The sequence below is a fragment of the Papio anubis genome, chromosome 15 (genome assembly GCF_008728515.1).
Source record: "Papio anubis isolate 15944 chromosome 15, Panubis1.0, whole genome shotgun sequence".
Taxonomy (NCBI): domain Eukaryota; kingdom Metazoa; phylum Chordata; class Mammalia; order Primates; family Cercopithecidae; genus Papio; species Papio anubis.
Window position 1 is genome coordinate 85,361,972 of NC_044990.1, and position 19,599 is coordinate 85,381,570.

The 19,599-nt window shown below is 37.3% G+C and overlaps 1 pseudogene across 1 annotated transcript; it reads right to left on the reverse strand.

Moving 5' to 3' along the window:
- Positions 1 to 5,956: 5,956 nt before the first annotated feature.
- Positions 5,957 to 7,668, reverse strand: LOC101006399 (annotated as a pseudogene). Its single transcript, XR_640090.2, has one exon. The product of XR_640090.2 is annotated as a phosphoglycerate mutase 1 pseudogene (transcript).
- Positions 7,669 to 19,599: the final 11,931 nt, after the last annotated feature.

The window sequence follows — 19,599 nt, forward strand, 5'->3', positions numbered from 1 at the left end:
TGGTGACGTACTGATGGGGTTTTGGTGTGGGTGTCCTTTCTGTTTGTTAGTTTTCCTTCTAACAGTCAGCTGTAGGTCTGTTGCAGATTGCTTGAGGTCCACTCCAGACCCTGTTTGCCTGGGTATCAGCAGCAGAGGCTGCAGAAGATAGACTATTGCTGAACAGCGAGTGTACCTGTCTGATTCTTGCTCTGGAAGCTTCGTCTCAGGGGTGTACCCCACCGTGTGAGGTGTGGGGTGTTGGTCTGCCCCTAGTGGGGGATGTCTCCCAGTTAGGCTACTCAGGGGTCAGGGACCCACTTGAGCAGGCAGTCTGTCCGTTCTCAGATCTCAACCTCCGTGCTGGGAGATTCACTGCTCTCTTCAAAGCTGTCAGAGAGAGTCATTAACAGAGAGAGGCAGGCCTCTTTGAACTGCGGTGGGCTCCACCCAGTTGGAGCTTCCCAGAGGCTTTGTTTACCCACTTAAGCCTCAGCAATGGCGGTTGCCCCTCCCCCAGCCTCGCTGCCGCCTTGCAGTTAGATCTCAGACTGCTGTGCTAGCAATGAGGGAGGCTCTGTGGGCGTGGGACCCTCCCGGTCAGGTGTGGGATATAATCTCCTGGTGTGCCCTTTGCTAAGACTCTTGGTAAACTGCAGTATTAGGGTGGGAGTGATCCGATTTTCCAGGTGTTGTGTATCTCAGTTTCCCTTGGCTAGGAAAAGGGATTCCCTTCCCCCTTGCGCTTCCCAGGTGAGGTGATTCCTCGCCCTGCTTCAGCTGTCGCTGTTTGGGCTGAAACAGCTGACCAGCACCGATTGTCCGGCACTCCCCAGTGAGATGAACCCGGTACCTCAGTTGAAAATGCAGAAATCACCCGTCTTCTGTGTCTCTGGGGCTGGGAGCTGGAAGCTGGAGCTGTTCCTATTTGGCCATCTAGCTTTGAGGCCACCTGGATGCTTCCTATCCTTGAAAATCAGGCTCCAAGTTCTTTAGCTTTGGGACTTGGACTGCCTTTCTTGTTCCTCAGCTTGCAGATGGCCTATTGTGGTACCTCACCTTGTGGTCGTGTGAGTTAATACTCCTTAATAAACTTTCCTTTATATATACATCTATCCTATTAGTTCTGTCCCTTTAGAGAGCGCTGACTAATACAACTGTTAACTCTCCATAACAGACAGTTGGGTATTAGAGGAGGGCCATGATTACAGGTATAAATTTGCAAACTGTAAGCATAGAGATAATGTTTGAAATCATGGAACAGGATAAAGTCGCCTAAGGATCATGTGTGGAAAAAGGGGAGATTCCCAAGGGAACTTAGCCTCACTAACATTTAGAAACAGGAGTAAAAGGAGGAACCAGGAAAGAAGAACCTATCAGAAAGATGGGAGGGAAATTAAGGAAACCCAGAGTCCTATAAGCTAACAATTTGAATGCTAGAAGAAGAAGGGCTGATCAGCTATAGAACCGCTGCTCAGAGCTCAATAAGATGAAGGTTGAGAACAGGACACTGCTGGTGCAAGATGGTGACCTTTTACAGAATATTTTAAACTGGGAAGTAAGATCAAATTAATGGCTTGAGGAGGATAATCAAATGGTTGCAGAGAACATAGAAAGGGAATCTCGCTCTGTCACCCAGGCTGGAGTGCAGTGGCACCATCTTGGCTCACTGCAAGCTCTGCCTCCCAGGTTCATGGCATTCTCCTGCCTCAGCCTCCTGAGTAGCTGGGACTACAGGCGCCCACCACCTCGCCTGACTAATTTTTCTGTATTTTTAGTAGAGGCGGGATTTCACCGTGTTAGCCAGGATGGTCTCAATCTCCTCACCTCATGATCGGCCCACCTCATGATCGGCCTCCCAAAGTGCTGGGATTACAGGCGTGAGCCACTGTGCCCAACCCCATAGAAATATTCTTTTAAGGAGCTTTACAAAGGGGAGATATGCCATATTTTAATTGGTTTTATATTTGAACTATTTCCTAGATTTCAAAAACTTTTTTTTTTTGTAAAATAGCACAATCTTTAATTAGTCTAATCTGTGGTCATAGTAGCTATTGCATGGAATCTACTTTCTTAGAGATAGTGTTTATACCATTTCCTTCCACCTGGAACACTAACACTCAAGGCACACTGAACATCTGATGCTTTGAACATGTAACTTTCTAAAATATTTGATGCTTACACTTTATCAATGTTTTGTCAGATTTTTAAACATTCTTAAAATTTTGAAAGCATTGATAGATTGTCTTCTAACATATTTTGCATGCTGATGTGAATTCTCATGCCAGAGTAATTCTCTTTTTTACTTTTACAGTCTGTGTATATTTAGGTTCTTCTTATTTCAGTTGTTCTGAAATATCATCAAGAAGTATTTAGCTATACGTCATTTTCATTAAGTTCTTTTCTATTTGATGATCCATATGTTTCTTAAACTTCGAATATTTGCTTTTTTGTTCTCATTTTCTGTAACTCCTTGTGCAAATTTTTATTAACATTTTGATACTCCCCCCCCACCCGCCCCAAAGGAATCACATCTGTGTATATTCTTGCATTTGTATCATCTCTCCCACAATGCCCTGGCATTTTGGCCATGTGATTTGCTTTGGCCAATGAAACCTTAGCAGGTACAGTGCAAGCAGGGACTTGCTCAACACTTACTGGTGCTTGACCTCTTGGAAGACTTGAGGACCTTCCAAAGTTCAAGAGCCTTGGACCACCATGTAGGGAAGTCTAGCTACTCTGCTGAAGGATGACATGAAGAGAAAGAGAAAGTGGGGAAAGAGAGAGGAATAAGAGGAAGAAAAGAAGGGGAAGGAGAGAAAGGAGGAGAAAAGGGGAAGAGAAAGGGAAAAAGAGGAAGAAAAGAAAGAAATGCCCATTCAGCCTCCCTCTATTCCAGCCTCATTCCAGCGGAGATAGCAGACATCCAAGTGGGGACGCCATCTCAGGCACTTCAGCCTCCGCAAATACCCCTTAAAACCCGAAAGCTACCCACCTGAGTCAATTCATTCATAGACTAGTGAGAAATCATCAAACATTGTTCTAAACTACTAAGACTTGTGGATTTTTAAACGCAGTAATAAATGACGTATTTTTATTAAATATTAGATTTCCTGAATTCTAATGAATTGCATCTTTTGATTATTATGAATGCTTTTTTTTGTTTTTTGTTTTTTGTCTATGAGTTGTGTCTCACCTCTTTTTTTTACTATATTTTGGGAGATTTTCTCAACTTAAGCCTATCTGTGTGTTTTTTTTTCTTCAAAAGAATGTATTATTTAATATGAATATTAGTATTCAATGAGTATGAAGGAAAAGTAATTTTAAAATAAAACCTTTCTTTATTAAATGATTAAATATTTTAAATAACAGAACCAGAGAAAAATTAATGCATTACAAATTCTTCAGAGGAATTTTTTTAAGGAGTAAAAAGTAAATTAGAAAAAAAAAAAGTCTTCTACAGTGTTAGAACTAAAACTTTAGTTTTATAACAAATCACAAACCAAGGCTGCTACTAATTCATTTATATCAAAGCAAGGTTTTGCCATTCTATTTGGTTTATCAATCCTATGCAAACTGAATTCAAGTAGCAACTGAAAGTCTATAACACTTTTGAAGATTTTCCTGGAGTAGTCTTATTATATATTCTATTACAGGGGCAGCAAAGTAGCTTGAATGAAAGCCCTAAGGTAGAAATACCAAGGAACAGCAGAAACTGGCAACAGGAAGCCGTTGGTGTTCCATGGATATCACACTGAGCTCGAGTCAGAGGTGTCCAGAGGAAGGTAGGATGGGGCACCAGTTGTCTGTCACATCTCTTGAGACATCTCTGTCCCCCCCTAGATTATATATACCTCTGGGGCACACACTATGCCTTCACATTTTTGGAACATTTGACCCTCCACTCCTAGTCCTAGTCAACTATTGATCACTTTTTTGTCATTATAAATTTTATTTTTTATCAATAGAGCAATAGAGTATATAATCTTTTGTATCTGGTTTACTTTGAGAATAATCATTTTGAGACTTATTCATGTGGTTTTGAGTATGAGTAGTTTTTTGTTTTTAATTGATGAATAGTATTCCATTGTATAGATAAACCATATTTTGTTTACCTCTTCCCCTGTTGATAGATATTTGATTGTTACCAGTTTGTGGCTATTTCAAAAAAATTATTAAAGGTGCTATGTGTATTCATTTCTCTTGGGTGAAAACATAGGATTGGAGTGGCTTGGTTGTATAGTAGTTGTATACTTTTTAAGAAACTGACAATCTGTTTTCAAAATTGATTACACCATTTTACATTTATTCCAGATGTTCATGAGTATTTCAGTTGCTTCACGTTCTCACCAACATTGGGCATTGTCAGTGTTTTTTTCTTTTTAATGTTAGCCATTCTAAATGGGTAAGTAGTGTATCTCATTGTGGTTTTAATTTGCATTTCCGTGATCTATTAGTTAGTTCTTGCACTGCTATAAAGAAATACCTGAGACTGGGTAGTTTACAAAAAGAAGTGGTTGAATTATGTTATGATTCCACAGGCTGCACAGAAAGCATGATGCTGACCATCTGCTTGGCTTCTGGGGAGGCCTCAGGAAACTTACAATCGTGGTGGAAGGAGAAGGGGGAGTCAGCATTTCACATGGCGGGAGCAGGAAGAAGAGAGAGAGGGGAGAGGTGCTACATGCTTTTAAACAACCAGATCTCACGAAAACTCTATCAGAACAGCACTAGGGGGACGGTGTTAAATCATTAAAAACTGCCCCCATGATTCAATCACCTCCCAGGAGGCCCCACCTCCTGCATTGGGGATTACAATTCAACATACAATTTTGGTAGGGGCACAGATCAAACCGTATCAGCTCATGATTACTGTTTTTGGTCATCTTTTCATGTGCTTCTTGGCCATTTTTATATCATCTTTGGAGAAATGTCTACTTAAGTCCCTTGCCCATTTTTAAAGTGGTTTTTGTTGTTGTTGAGTTAAAAGAGTTCTTTATATATTCTAGATACTAACTCCTTATCAGATACATGGTTTGCAAATATTTTCTCATTCCCTAGGTTGCCTTTTCATTCTGTTGGTTGTTTCCATTGATGTGCAGAAGCTTTTAAGATTATTGCATTTGTTCATTTTTGTTTTCTTTGCCTGTGCTTCTGGTGTTATATTGAAGAAATCATTTCCCACTTGAATGTCATAAAGCTTTTCTCCTAGAAGTTTTATAGTTTTATAATACATTTAGGTTTTATTCCATTTTGAGTTAAGTTTTGTACATGGTATAAAAAAGGGTCTCACTTCATTTTTTTGGTTTGTTTTGGCATGTGGATATCCAGTTTTCCCAGCGCCATTTGTGAAAAAGTCTATCCTTTTAAGACTGTGTAGTCTTGACACCCTTGTCAAATGTTATTTGAGGGTTTATTTCCAGGTTCTTTATTCTGTTATGTTGATTTATATGTCTTTCTTTATGCCAGTACCATACTGTATTGACTACTATGGCTTTAAAATATGTTTTGAAATGAGGATACATGAAACCTCAAGCTTTTTCTCAGAGTTGTTTTTACTCTTCAGAGAACTTTGAGAGCCCATATAAACTTTAGTTTTTTTCTATTTCTGTAAAAGAATGCCATTGAGGTTTTGATAGAAATACATTAAATTTGTGGATCACTTTGAGCATTATGAACATTTTAACAATATTAAGCCTTCCAATCCGTAAACCTGGATGCCTTTTCATTTATCACTGACCTCTTTACTTTTAACAGTGTTTTGTAGATTTCAGTATATGTATTTTTACCTCCTTATGTTTACACTAACATATGTTGTTGTTTTTGATGCTATTGTAAATGGGACTGTCTTCTTAATTTCCTATTTAGACTATTCATTGTTAGTGTATAGAAACAGGACTGATTTTTGTGTATTGATTATTATCTTGCAACTTTGATGAATTTATTAGTTCTAACAGTGTGTGTGTGTGTGAGTGTGTTTTTTTTATTGCACATCACTCCTTTATTATACTGATCTGGAAAGAGGATTTAGTACAGTTATGCTCAGGTGAACACTGGACCCATGTGGCAGAGCCAAGCAACTAGAACATGATTCGGAAATCAGTGAGACACACTTGGACAGGACCAAGGGGCGTTTCACTGCCATGAAACAAGGCAGGAAGGGATTCTAACACACACAGCAGGAAGCACTCCTGCCCCTCAGAGGTCAAGGAACTGATCCCATACTGGTATGAGGAATGGCTTATTTTCTGATGACCACATGTGGGACTATTTCAACCGCCACAAGAAACCCCAGAAGGGTTACTGTTTTGTATTATTTATATATACTATACTTTTTAAATAAAAGTAAATGTAACACATAACTAAATTCAAGATTGATCCCAAACTTCTAGAGCCAGGTCCTCTAGGGTCAGGGAGGAAACAGTTGTCACATCACTATGCAGGTTACATTCATCTTCCACTGGAATGACTAGAGCCCCCAGGCAGTGGCCTGACTGCAGAAGAGCAGAGGACTGGCTCCTGGGGACAGAAAGGCTCTGTTGCTTCTCCTCATTGGTCATGGCTTAGCATGATTCCTCCCCACAAGTCCTTAGTAAACAAAGAATTCACAAAAACCCAAGTTACTACCTTTAAACTCTGTTGGATAAGGGGAGCTTTTCCACAGCTTGGACTGAGAACCTATGCTCTAGAAGTGCTATTCTGACTAGATTGTACGAAGGGAGTGGGTGCAGAAGACAAAATGGCTAAAATGAAAATGGGAGCCACCAGTCCCCATCTGCAGCTACAACTCAAGATGTCTACAGATGTGGTCAGTGTGACATGTGCAGGTGGGAGGGGCAGAGGGACAAGACAGGCAGGGAGGGTGTTCCTGGGGACAGTATCCTCCCCGCTGGCCTTCACTTCTTGGCCTTGCCCTGGGCGGCCACAGCTTCCATGGCTTTGCGCACCGTCTCTTCATCCCCCAGGAACTGCATGGGCTTGATAGGCTTCAAGTTCTTGTCCAATTCGTAGACAATGGGAATACCAGTCGGCAGGTTCAGCTCCATGATAGCCTCTTCAGAGAGACCCTCCAGATGCTTGACAATGCCCCAGAGGCTGTTGCCATGGGCTGCAATCAGTACACGTTTCCCCTCCTTGATCTGGGGAACTATTTCTTCATTCCAGAGGGGCAGAGCTCTGGCAATAGTGTCCTTCAGACTCTCACAGGAGGGTAGCTGATCTTCTGTGAGGTCTGCATACCTGCGATCCTTACTGATGTTGCTGTAGAAAGGGTGGTCGGGCTCCATCGGAGGGGGTGGGACATCATAGGAGTGCCTCCAGATCTTCACCTGGGCCTCACCATGCTTTGCAGCAGTTTCTGCTTTATTGAGACCGGTTAGACCCCCATAGTGCCGCTCATTGAGGGGCCAAGTCCTCACCACTGGCAGCCACATCTGATCAATGGCATCTAGCACTGTCCAGAGGGTCCGGATCGCTCTCTTCTGTGCTGAGGTGAAGCAGATGTCAAACTCATAGCCAGCATCTCGCAGCGCCTGCCCGCCGCGCTTCGCCTCCTCGTGGCCCGCTGGGCTCAGGTCAGCGTCGTACCAGCCGCTGAAGCGGTTCTCCAGGTTCCATGCGCTCTCGCCGTGCCGGATCAGCACCAGCTTGTAGGCGGCCATGGCGGCGGGCTGAGGATGCGGCACTGACTGCCCTGTTTAGGGTTTTCTGCATATAAGATCATGTCATCTGCAGAGATAATTTACCTTCTTTCCAATTTGGATGCTCTTTCCTTCTTTTTCTTGCCTAATTTATGTGGTTAGCACTTCCAGTAGTATGTTGAATAGAAATGTAGAGAATGGGCATCCTTGTCTTCGTGATCTTAGAGGAAAAGCTTTTAGCTTAACACCATTGAGTATGATGTTAGCTGTGGGATTCTCATATATGACCTTTATTATGTCAAGATAATTCTTTTTCTATTCTAGTTAGCTTTTATCAGGAAACATGTATTTATCATGAAAGGACATTGAATTGTGTCAAATGTTTCCTCTGCATCAATTGAGGTGATCATATGGTTTCTGTCTTTCATTCTGTTAATGTGGTGTATTACATTGATTTATTTTCATATATTGAAACACCCTTGCATTCCAGGAATAAATCCCTCTTGGTCCTGATGGCTAATCTTTTTAATATGCTATTGAATTTGCTTTGCTAGTATTTTCCTGAGGATTTTTGCATTAGTATTCATCAGGTTATTGATCTATGTTTTCTACTCTTATATTGTCTTTATCAGATTGTACTATCAGGGTAATGCTGGCCTCATAAAATGAGCTTAAAAATAGAGTTTGAGAACCATTGGTGTTATTTCTTTAAATCTGTGGTGAAATTCTTCAGGGACACCATCAGGTCCTGGGATTTATGTTGTTGGAAGCTTTTTGGTGACGAATTCAATCATCTTACTAGTTATAGGTCTCTTCAAGTTTTTAATGTCTTCATGATTCAGTATTGATGGGTGGTATGTTTCTACAAATTAATCCATTTTTTCTAAGTTACCCAATTTGTTGGCATGTAGTTGTCTATGATCATTTTTATTTCTGTGGCATAATCTGTAATGTCTCTTCTTCCACTTCTGATTTTAATTATTTGAGTCTTCTATTTTTTTCTCTTAGTATAGCTAAAGATTTGACAATTTGTTGATCTTTTCCAAGTACTAAGAGTGAATTTCACTGATTTTTAAATTATTTTTCTATTTTCTGTTTCATTTATTTTTGCTCAAATCTTTATTATTTTCCTTTCCTTCTGCTTACTTTAGATTTGGTTTGTTCTTCTTTCTCTAGATCTTTGAAATGTAAAGTTAGGTTGTTGATTTGTAATCTTCTTTTCAATGTATGCATTTAACTTCTTTCTTAGTACTGCATTTGCTGTATCCTATGTGTTTTGGTATGCTACATGTTCATTTTCATTTGCCTCAAAATATTTTCTAATTTCCCTTGTAATTTCCTCTTTGACCCTTTGGTTGTTCAAGAGTGTGTTGTTTAGTTTCTGTATATTTGTGAATTTTTGATTTGTTCTACTGTTGTTGATGTTTAGTTTTATTACATTGTGATCAGAGAAGATACTTGGTGTGTTTCAATCTTAAATTTGATAAGATCTGTTTTGTGGCCTAACATGTGATCTGGAAGAATGTACCATGTGTGCCTGAAAAATGTGTATTCTGCTATTGTTGGTGGGCTGTTAAGTTCAATTTGTCTATAGTGTTGTTCTAGTTGTTTGTTTCCTTAGTGATCTTTTGTCTGGTTGTTCTATTTCTTGTTGGAAGCAACATATTGTAATTTCTTACTACTATTTATATTATTGCCAATTTCTCCCTTCAGTTCTGTCAATGTTTGCTTCATATATTTTTGTGCTCTGATGTTAGGAGTATATGTATTTATAATTATTGTATCTGCCTAGTGAATTCATCCTTTTATTACTACATAATGTTCTTCTGTGTGTCTTATGACATCTTTTGACTTAAAGTCTATTTCGTCTGATACAAGTCTGACCATTTCTGCTCTCTTTTTTGGTAACCATTTACATGGAGTATCTTTTCACTTTCTTTCACTTTCAGCCTATATGTGTCCTTAAATTTAAACTGAATCTCTTGTAGGCAGCAGACAATTGGAACTTTTGGGTTTTTGTTGTTATTAAGTCAGTTTAGCCATTTTATGTCATTTGATCGGGGATCTTAATTCATTTACATTAACCTACTAATTTACATTTAGTTATTAATATTGAGGGACTTACTCTTGCTGTTTTATATTTTGTAATCATAACATAGTTTTATAGTTATAATTATATTTTATGTTTTATCTTTTAAATTCCATGCCAAAATTAAAAGTGATTTATGAAACATCAGTACAGTATTATGAGATTCTGTAATTTTTAATAGATTTATCTTTATCTTTGTATTTTTATAAGCTTTCACTTTCTTTGCATTTTTATATGCTGTCACTCATTTTACTCTTGAGCATCCTTTCATTTAAACTTCCAAGACTTTAATTACGTTTTTCAAAACAGGTGTAGTAGTGATGAACTCTCAGATTTTCTTTATCTGGGTAGCTTTTGTTTATCCAGGAAAATCTCTATTTCTTCTTTATTTTGAGGATCAGTTTTGCTGAACATAGTATTATTGATTTGTTTTAGAAATCTCCCAAAACAGCGTTATACTTTTTGTTTTCAACAGTAGTATTTATTTGAAATAAATTAAGAAAAAATATATTTTACCTATTCCAATGCTCCTCACTAATTTCTGAAGATTCCATTTCCCTCTGGTACCATTTTTCTTCAGTCTAAAAAACTTCCTTTCACATAGTTTTGTGGTTGTGCAGGTCTGAATTGTGTAAATTCTCTAGACTTCCACTGAAAATGTTTTTGTTTCACTTTAATTCTTGAATTATATTTTTACTGGTTATAGAATTTTTGAGGGACACTGTTTTTTTAATCAGAATTTTGAAGGTGTTGTTTTAGTGCCCATAGTTTTCAACAAGCTGTTCTCTGTTCTTTGCATGATTGTCCTCAGTATATAATGTGTTGTTTTGCTCTCATCTCTGGCTGTTCTCAAGGCTATTTTCTTCATTTGGTTTTATTTTGGTTTTTCTCTGTGTGTGTGTGATATCCCCAGACATGAGGCTACTACTTCATCCATGCAATTAAAGTGAAGGTCGTCATTACTGGGACAGGGTGAAATAATGCTTTACATGATAGGGTAAGCTTTTCTGATATTTTAGCAAAGATGTATAACCTTAAGCTAATAATATGGAAATATCAGACAAAGCCAAATCAGGAGGCTTTCTAAAATGTAACTGGCCTGTAACCATCCAAAGTTTCAAGGTTATTAAAGTAAAATACACACTGAGGAACTGTTTCAGACCAAAGGAGACAAAAGAGACGAGGCAACTCAATGCAACATGTAATTATAAATTAGGTTCTTTTGCTCTCAAGGTTATTTTTGGGATAATGAGTGAAAGTTGGATAGGATCTGAGGACTAGATGGTAGTAATATCAATATTAACTTTCTGGTTTTTTAATATCGTATCATAGGTATAAAGGAGAATGCTTTTATTTTATGAAATGTATACTTAAGATATTTTGAATAATGAGGCTTCAAGTTGACGGTTTATTATAATATGGTTTGGGAATATAGGAAAAAGTCTATTATACTGTTCTTGAAGCTATTCTGTAAGTTAACAATTATTTTGAAATAACATAAAATAAAAAATAAAAAGCTTTCCATTATCAATAAATAAATTTCATTAAAATGACTACTACTCTAAATAAAAATGATTTTAATTGGCTAATACTTCTCTCTATATTATTATAGTTAGAAGTATCACACTATATATTTGGGTGAATCCTGATAATTTTGACTAGTAAACAAGTGACCTGATTTTCTCTCCTTTCTATTTTATGACAAATAAGAATTTTAATTCATTTATTCTGTAGATAACACAGATATACAATTTTCTATTGTTATCTAAAATTAAGCAATGTTTTACTTTCCATAAAAAATGTATTATATATTTACATTATTTTATAGCATATTTTTTAAACAGTTTTATTTAGCTGTGGTGCCAGTGTAATTTTTGGATACCTTCTGGGCAGGTACGTGGTAACTGTAAACAATTTTTGCTCATGCTGTTGCGTGACTGCCGTGGTAGGTAGCAGTTAGCTACTGATATGGTAGGTAGGTAAGATTGCTTTAAATAATTAATTCTCTAATGCTAAGTGATACTGAAATACATTTTTATTAATTTCAAAAATGTAAACCTCACTATATAAATTTAAATTACCATCAGCAAAATCCCTGGTCTCTTAAGTGTACATAGAAATAGAGACATTTTATTAAGTGGGAATAGATTAATATTAATCTGGAAATTGAGTTTGACCTTATACAGATAATTCTAGACAATCTAAATACAAGTTTACTAGTTTAACACTTTCTTACTTTTTTTTTTTTTTTTGAGACCGAGTCTCCCTCTGTCGCCCAGGCTGGAGTGCAGTGGCGCGATCTCTGCTCACTGCAAGCTCCGCTTCCCGGGTTCACACCGTTCTCCTGCCTCAGCCTTCTCAGTAGCTGGGACTACAGGCGCCCGCCACCATGCCCGGCTAATTTTTTTTATTTTTAGTAGATATAGGGTTTCACTGTGTTAGCCAGGATGGTCTCGATCTCCTGATCTCGTGATCCATTCATCTCGGCCTCCCAAAGTGCTGGGATTATAGTGGTGAGCCACCGCGCCTGGCGTTGTATTTCAAACTTATTGTTCCTCTGAATATTTATATTGAATAACTCCCCTATAATAACAACAATATGTAGATCCTTTAATTTCTAGTGAGTTCTTGCCTGGTATATTAGCTCACACATAAGCTTGGGATCTTCATAGTCTTTCTTTCTTTTCTTTCTCTTTCTTTCTTTTCTTTCTTTTCTCTTTCTTTCTCTCTTTCTTTCTCTCTTTCTTTCTTTCTCTCTCTCTCTTTCTTTCTTTCTTTCTTCTTTTTTTTCTCTTCTTTCCCTCCCTTCCTCCCTTCCTTCCTTCCTTCCTTCTTTCTCCTCCCTCCCTTTTTTTGAGGTAGAGTCTCACTCTGTCACCCAGGCTGGAGTACAATGGCACGATCTCAGCTCACTGCAACCTCTGCCTCCCAGGTTCAAGCAATTCTCCAGCCTCAGCCTCCCAAGTAGCTGGTGCCTGCTACCGCATCCGTCTAATTTTTTTTTTTTTTTAAATTTTTAGTAGAGACGGGGGTTTCTGTGTTGGCTAGGCTGGTCTCCAACTCCTGACCTCATGTGATTCACCCGCCTTGGCCTCCCAAAGTGCTGGGATTGCAGGCATGAGCCACCGTGCCCAGCCTCTCCTTACTATAATTCATAATAAAAATTATTTAGAATTTCTACACACAAAACCTAGCAGACCTTACAAAGATACCTATTTTTGGCTTATTCCCAGGAAGCAGGCTAAGAGCCAGGATAACCCATGATATCCAGAATCTTCTGTATGCTCGCAGGATGCAGTATTACTCCTTACGGCCATCTGACAGAAAGTGAACACAATGCCTAAAGCCAGCTGGTCATGGCGAGGCCAACTAGCCAGTGTGTCTAAGTTTAAAACAGTTCAAACCGGAATATTATTATTCAAACTACATCTCTTGCTGTATTTGTTTCTAAAAATCAAGTAAAAAACAGACTTTTAAAAAAAGGTTCCTTAAAATAATTAATGTTTTCTTGAGAAATGAGTGTTTATGACATTGTAGGAATTTTCTCCAGCAGGGGTCAAGTCCATGGAGAATCTCTAACCTCCTCTACAAATTGCCATTGTTGACACTGAGCTGGATATAATATTATGTTTATAATGAGGCATTCCTTACATTTATAAGTTCTTATTACATCACTGATATTCTCTCTCTTGAAATGTTTTTTTCTGGAGAACAGTAATTTTCTTTATCAAGTTTAAGAGAATGATTTCCCATCACTAAATCATTGGAAACAAAGGTAATTTGTTATTTGCCAACCACAGAATGAGAACATGGGATAAAAAGTGTGTTTGCCAATTGTCTTTAAGCCATGTGCCTGTAGCCTTAACTAATGTATAAACTTGTCAAAATAGGAGCTAGTGTCTATCATTCATCTTCACCATTGTCCTGAACACCCCTTTGCAGTTAACGTTGACTAATTTTGTTAGCAATTTAATATAAATGTGATATGATCATCCTTAACCTAACCCTTTATTCTGAGACCAAAGGTTTGAGGAATATAAACCTAAATGATTTTATTGCATTTCTTCCACATTTCTGACAATTAAATGTGAGATTTCTTTTTACTAATTAAGGCTAATCTTGAATTTTAATGATTTTATAGATCCTTGCCTCTTTCTTGATTAGGAGAGCAGGATTGTATTAAGTGTGTTGTTATTGGAAGAACATGGTCCTGGCACTAGAAAAATAGAGGTTTGAGACCAAGAACAGATGTTCCCAACTTGTGTGACTTTGACTCATTTTCATACTCTCTCAGAGATTTGTATCTCCTCCAAAAATTTAGGATTAAAAAACCTTTTATGCAGGTTTGTTGTGAGAGCCAGAAATAATTTATCCAAAGTTCTTGGCTCTGACAGATGCCTGAAAAATAAGTTGTCTGTCTTTCACCTTCTTTTCCTTCTCAGTAATATATCCCAATACTATTCATTTCTCCCCAGAGATTTTATTTTGTAAAGCTTTAATCATTGTCATGTTCTCATAGCTCATAACTTTTAAAATATGAAGTATAAAACTGAACGTAAATCTTCAATAATCTGATGTCATTACTGGATTAATGGGAAGCTTATGGTTACTACCATTTTAATGTTTCCACTAAAATGTTAACATAATTGAGGAACTAGTTTTCAACCTTTGGATGATATTTAGATGATATTTGGAGTAGGCAGACAATGACCTAATTTCTAGGGGTCTACACTATGAAAAATGAAATATATGTTCATATATTGTTAAATATGTGTGGCTACTATTTTGATTCATATTTAAATTCATTTTATACAATTGACATATGATACATAAATATGTAATGTAATATTTCATATTACAGATTAGAGACAGTCCTCGACTATAATGGTTTGATAGATGATGTTTGACTTAATGTAAACTTCTTAATGGTTTAAAAATTACATACACTCAGTAGAAAATCAATAAATTAAATGAGATACTCAATACTTCATTATAAAATAGGTTTTGTCTGACCATCATGGTGAAACCCCGTCTCTACTAAAAATACAAAATTAGCCGGGTTTGATGGTGCATGCCTGTAATCCCAGCTACTTGGGAGGCTGAGGCAGGGGAACCACTTGAACTCAGGAGGCAGAGGTTGCAGTGAGCTGAGATCGCGCCACTTCACTGTAGCCTGGGCAGCAAGAGTGAAACTTCATCTCAAAAACAAAAAATAGGGCCGGGCACGGTGGCTCACGCCTGTAATCCCAGCACTTTGGGAGGCCGAGGCGGGCAGATCACGAGGTCAGGAGATCGAGACCATCCTGGCTAACACAGTGAAACCCCGTCTCTACTAAAAAATACAAAAAACAAGCCGGGCATGGTGGTGGGCGCCTATAGTCCCAGCTACTCGGGAGGCTGAGGCAGGAGAATGGTGTGAACCTGGGAGGCAGAGCTTGCAGTGAGCCGAGATCGAGCCACTGCACTCCAGCCTGGCGACAGAGCGAGACTCCGCCTCAAAATAAAAGTTTTGTGTGAGACGATTTTGCTCAATTGCAGGCTAATGTAAGTGTTCTGAGCACGTTTAAGGGAGGCAGGACTAACCATGATGTTCAGTAGGTTAGGTATACTTGTCCCAAATGCACATTTGACTTGGAATATTTTCAATTTATTATGGGTTTTTCAGAATGGAACCTCATTGTAAGTCGAAGAGCATCTGTATATATATATTTCTTGATCAATAGAAACGAATGCTAACTGGTGTCCTAAGGTGTGAACAAGGCCTTTGGATATTTTAAATCAAGAAGAGATTCTCACAGAAAAGATGACTAAGATCATTCAAGTTGACCATGGGTTTCTTGATTGCTGATAAAGTTATATTAAACTTAAAATATCAGGTAATTTAGAAATTACCTGATATTTAAAAAAACAAAACACTTGAAAATGACTGTCCCCTTCCAGTTTAGCTCTATTTGCCAATTCTGTGGTTTGGAGACCTGAAGTTGCCTATTCTTGTTTGTCATCTCTTTCTTCAAGAACCCACTCCCAAATAAAACCAAGAACATATCTACCCACATTTTTACTCTTCTGACATGAAATCCACAGTTCAGAGGAACTGAGCAAAAGGCATGTGTTCATGGTAGAAAGAACTTTCTATGAAAATGCAGCAGGCATGCATGTGTACAGCTGGATTGCTCTGTGCATTTTGTGGAAATGTTGGTAGGGAAAATTGGAAATACATACCAAAAACAATTAAAGCTCTATTAACCCATAAACTTTCCTTAGAAAAATATATCTCAAGAGGCCCTCAGAAATGCTTATCTGAGAATGGTTATTGCAGCATTAAATACAAAACAAATCATGGAGATCTCTAAATACCTCATGATTGGAGACTGTTGAAAAGCCTGGTCTGCTGACCACAGAATCCTGGGATAAGGATGACGAGGATTCTCAGGTAAATACTGAGTAAATCTTATTTCTCTCTTACTTTGACGTCAGTGGGTTATTAATACAAATACATACATGTCTGGTGAACTCACATACACACGAGTGCAAATACCTATATACGTCTATAAAAATGAACTCTTTTTCAAATCTCTTCTGCCCATCTCTGCTGAGAGGCAAAATAGAAAGCCTTGAGGCATTCCCCATTGTTACTCCCTCCACTTCTTAATAGATCTTATACCGACATTTCTCCCTCTGTTCAATAGGGGCCATGACTTTCTTTCAATCTAAAGGTAATTGTTTGTTTTATAAAGTGACTTTCGCCCCAACTTTCTATTTCGATGTTACCCATCTTTGCACATGGTAAAGTTTCTATGTTTTTTGCTGGCTGAATTTAGGTCTGATTATTAAATTTAAAATGCCACTCTATTTGTGCAACTAATTTCTGTCAATAGGAGTTAAATTATTCCAGACTACTCTAACTTTGCCATAGTTTTTACAAAACATGCATTGTAATCGTATGCCCTTTTGCCACACTGGTCTAAAATCTCCCGGAAGTCCAAAAATATGTCTTTTGTATCTATTTCTCCAATGCCTAGCCCAGTCCCAGGAATATAGAGGCTGCTCAGTAAGTTTATTCAGATAGATGAATGAAAGCCATGAATGCAGGTAATTTATGTGTCTATTTTTTACAAACTAAAACACTGTTGTGCAAGATGTACATACTGTTCTCAAGATGAAAAGCATTAGGTATTAATTTTAAGCTTCAGGATTTTCCTCCTCCCTGAAACTTTCAATAAGACGAACAGGAAAAGCTATATAATGCTACTTCAAATAACAAAATACACGTAATTACTATCCCAAAATTTTGTTGGTGTTTATGATATGATTTTAGAAAGAAACATCATTCTGCTTTTCTGCCTCTTGTTCCAATTCAGACCCGGTTCCCAGTACTCTCAATAGAACAGCTTCCCTGATGAAGAAAGGTGCTCATTGGCCAAGATGAGGTGTGCTGGGCACCAGGTGATGAATGACCAGCTCACCTGCATCTTTGTAACTTGGAGACAAATAACGTCGTGCCCAAGCTTCATCAATTTCTCTCTAGTGTCACAAAAATAAGTTTTCCCTTCATACCCACCTTTGAGAAAAGCTTGAGGGAAAAATAGAAGATTAATTAGCCAAGTTCACGGGTAAAAGAAGGGAGAAAACTAGTCTTTTATTTCTATAAATGAAATCACATGCTGATTTGATACATTAAATATTTTGCAGGATTTTAGTTATTTGTAATTAATTGCACAGGGATACACATTCTGAATAGACTATTCTTAAACTTAAAAAAAAACTGCTTAATATGTTTTTGTTAGCCTTAGATCATTTAAACTATATCTGCACATTTATAGCAGAAGTGCTACAATTGTATACACAGATAGTCCTTGAAAAATCTGGGAGTTAGGGGCTCTGACCTCTGAACAGTTGAAAATTCATGTATAATTTTGACTCCCCCAAAACTTAACCACTAATAACCTACTGTTGACTAGATGCCTTACTGATAACAGAAATAATCAATGAACACATACGGTCCCCCAGGCTGGAGTGCAGTGATGCCATCACTGCAATCTTAGACTCCTGGGCTCAAGGAATCTTCTCACCTCAGCCTCTCTGTTAGCTGGGGCCACAGGTGCCCGCTCTTCGGCCAGGCTAATTTTTAAAAAATTTTTATTTTTAGAGATGGGATCTTGCTATACTGCCTTTTAGATGTTTATATATTGTGTTCTCACAAAAAAGTAAGCTAGAGAAGAGAAAATATTATGAAAAAAATCATAAGGAGGGAAAAGTAGATTTACTATTTGCGAAAATCATATAAAATCATCATGAAGGTCTTCATCTTCATCATCTTCACATGTTGAGTAGGCTTTGAAGGAGGAAGATGAGGGGTCGGTTTTACTATCTCAGGGATGGGAGAGGCAAAGAAAATCTGCATAGAAGAGAACTCAACGCAGTTCAAACCCATGATATTCAAGGATAAACTGTCGCTTGCAAAGTATTTGGGTAAACACAAACTCAGTGGCATTGTGGGGGATGTTGTGAGTCTTGGAAAAGGGAGCTAGACTTGTATTAAGGTGTTAGTTCTCCATAGAAATAGAAAGGTAACAATTTCTTAAGAATTATTTTAAACAATATATGCAACAAAATGGACTTTTGCAGATATTAAATATCCATTTCAGTTGAAACACGATTTTTTTAAAGCCAAATTTTGAAAGTAAATTTTCTATATTTTGTTAAAATACGTGTAAATCCAAACTGCTAATCCTGAAGAACTCAAAGTCATTGTTTGCAACTTTACATTTATTCTTAGGAAAATGTTACATTAGCATTTTCCCACAAACTCTGATAGCTTCCCTAAGTCATTTTGAAAAGAATATTTCTTTTTGGGTTATTGTAATGAATTACTGCGTCAGTTCTTAGTTGAAATTAAAGGGTCTTTGTTGCACAACTAAACTTTTTCTAACAATATATTTAATATATTTCATGTATTTTAAGATATTTTTCTAACATAAGCATTTAAGCTTCTTTTCAATTCTAAGCATCATGAGATGGTTTACATGGTTAAACAACCACACTGGCACCAGTGCAACTCATTTCAAATGAGATCCATTCCTGCAAGCTGAGTTGAAAGGAAAAGAGATCAGAGAGAAAGTGAGAGAACAGAGTGAGAGAGAGGGAGAGGAGGAGAGAGAGAGAGACCCAAATAAATAAAGGGAGATAATCAAATCTACATGTAACAACATGAGGTTTTTTTGGATACATGTTGGGACTAACAAAACGAATGGGTAGACTTTTAATTGCATGTCTTCCTTAACCTAAATATGACTCTGCATAGTTTCATGTGAAATTTGATGAGATCCAGAAAGCTATAGAAAAACCACACGAACTACATAAAAAACTAAGTTTTCTGAACGGGAAAGGAAAAATGCACACACAAAAAATCTAACAAATATTAGACTCTAAATATGGTGAAAATATGAGAATATTTTACATATATTTTACTTACATAAGTATAATAATCATCCTGATGTGTGTTTTTACATATTCAAAACCTGATTTTACTGTATTGCATTTCAGAAGAAAGATAATTGAATTAAATAAGAATGCTTTAGATCAACTTGACCTTTGCATAGAATTGTAAGAACACTAAGATTTGCATCAAGAATAAATCATGTTTAAAAATTTTGAAAATGATTTTGTTTCTGATAGCTTTTATTTACTGACAGCCTCTGAATGCCTTGTAGATTAAAGAAAGAAAAGAAAAATAATAGATAAAAATGTTAATTCTGCTTTTTCTAAATAATGAAATTCTTGGCAAGTGCTTCAGCAAATGATAATATCATGAACTGATCCTGTGGCATTGTGGAGTTGATGTTCAACTTTCTTTTTTTTTTTTTTTTTTTTTTTTTTTTTTTTTTTTTT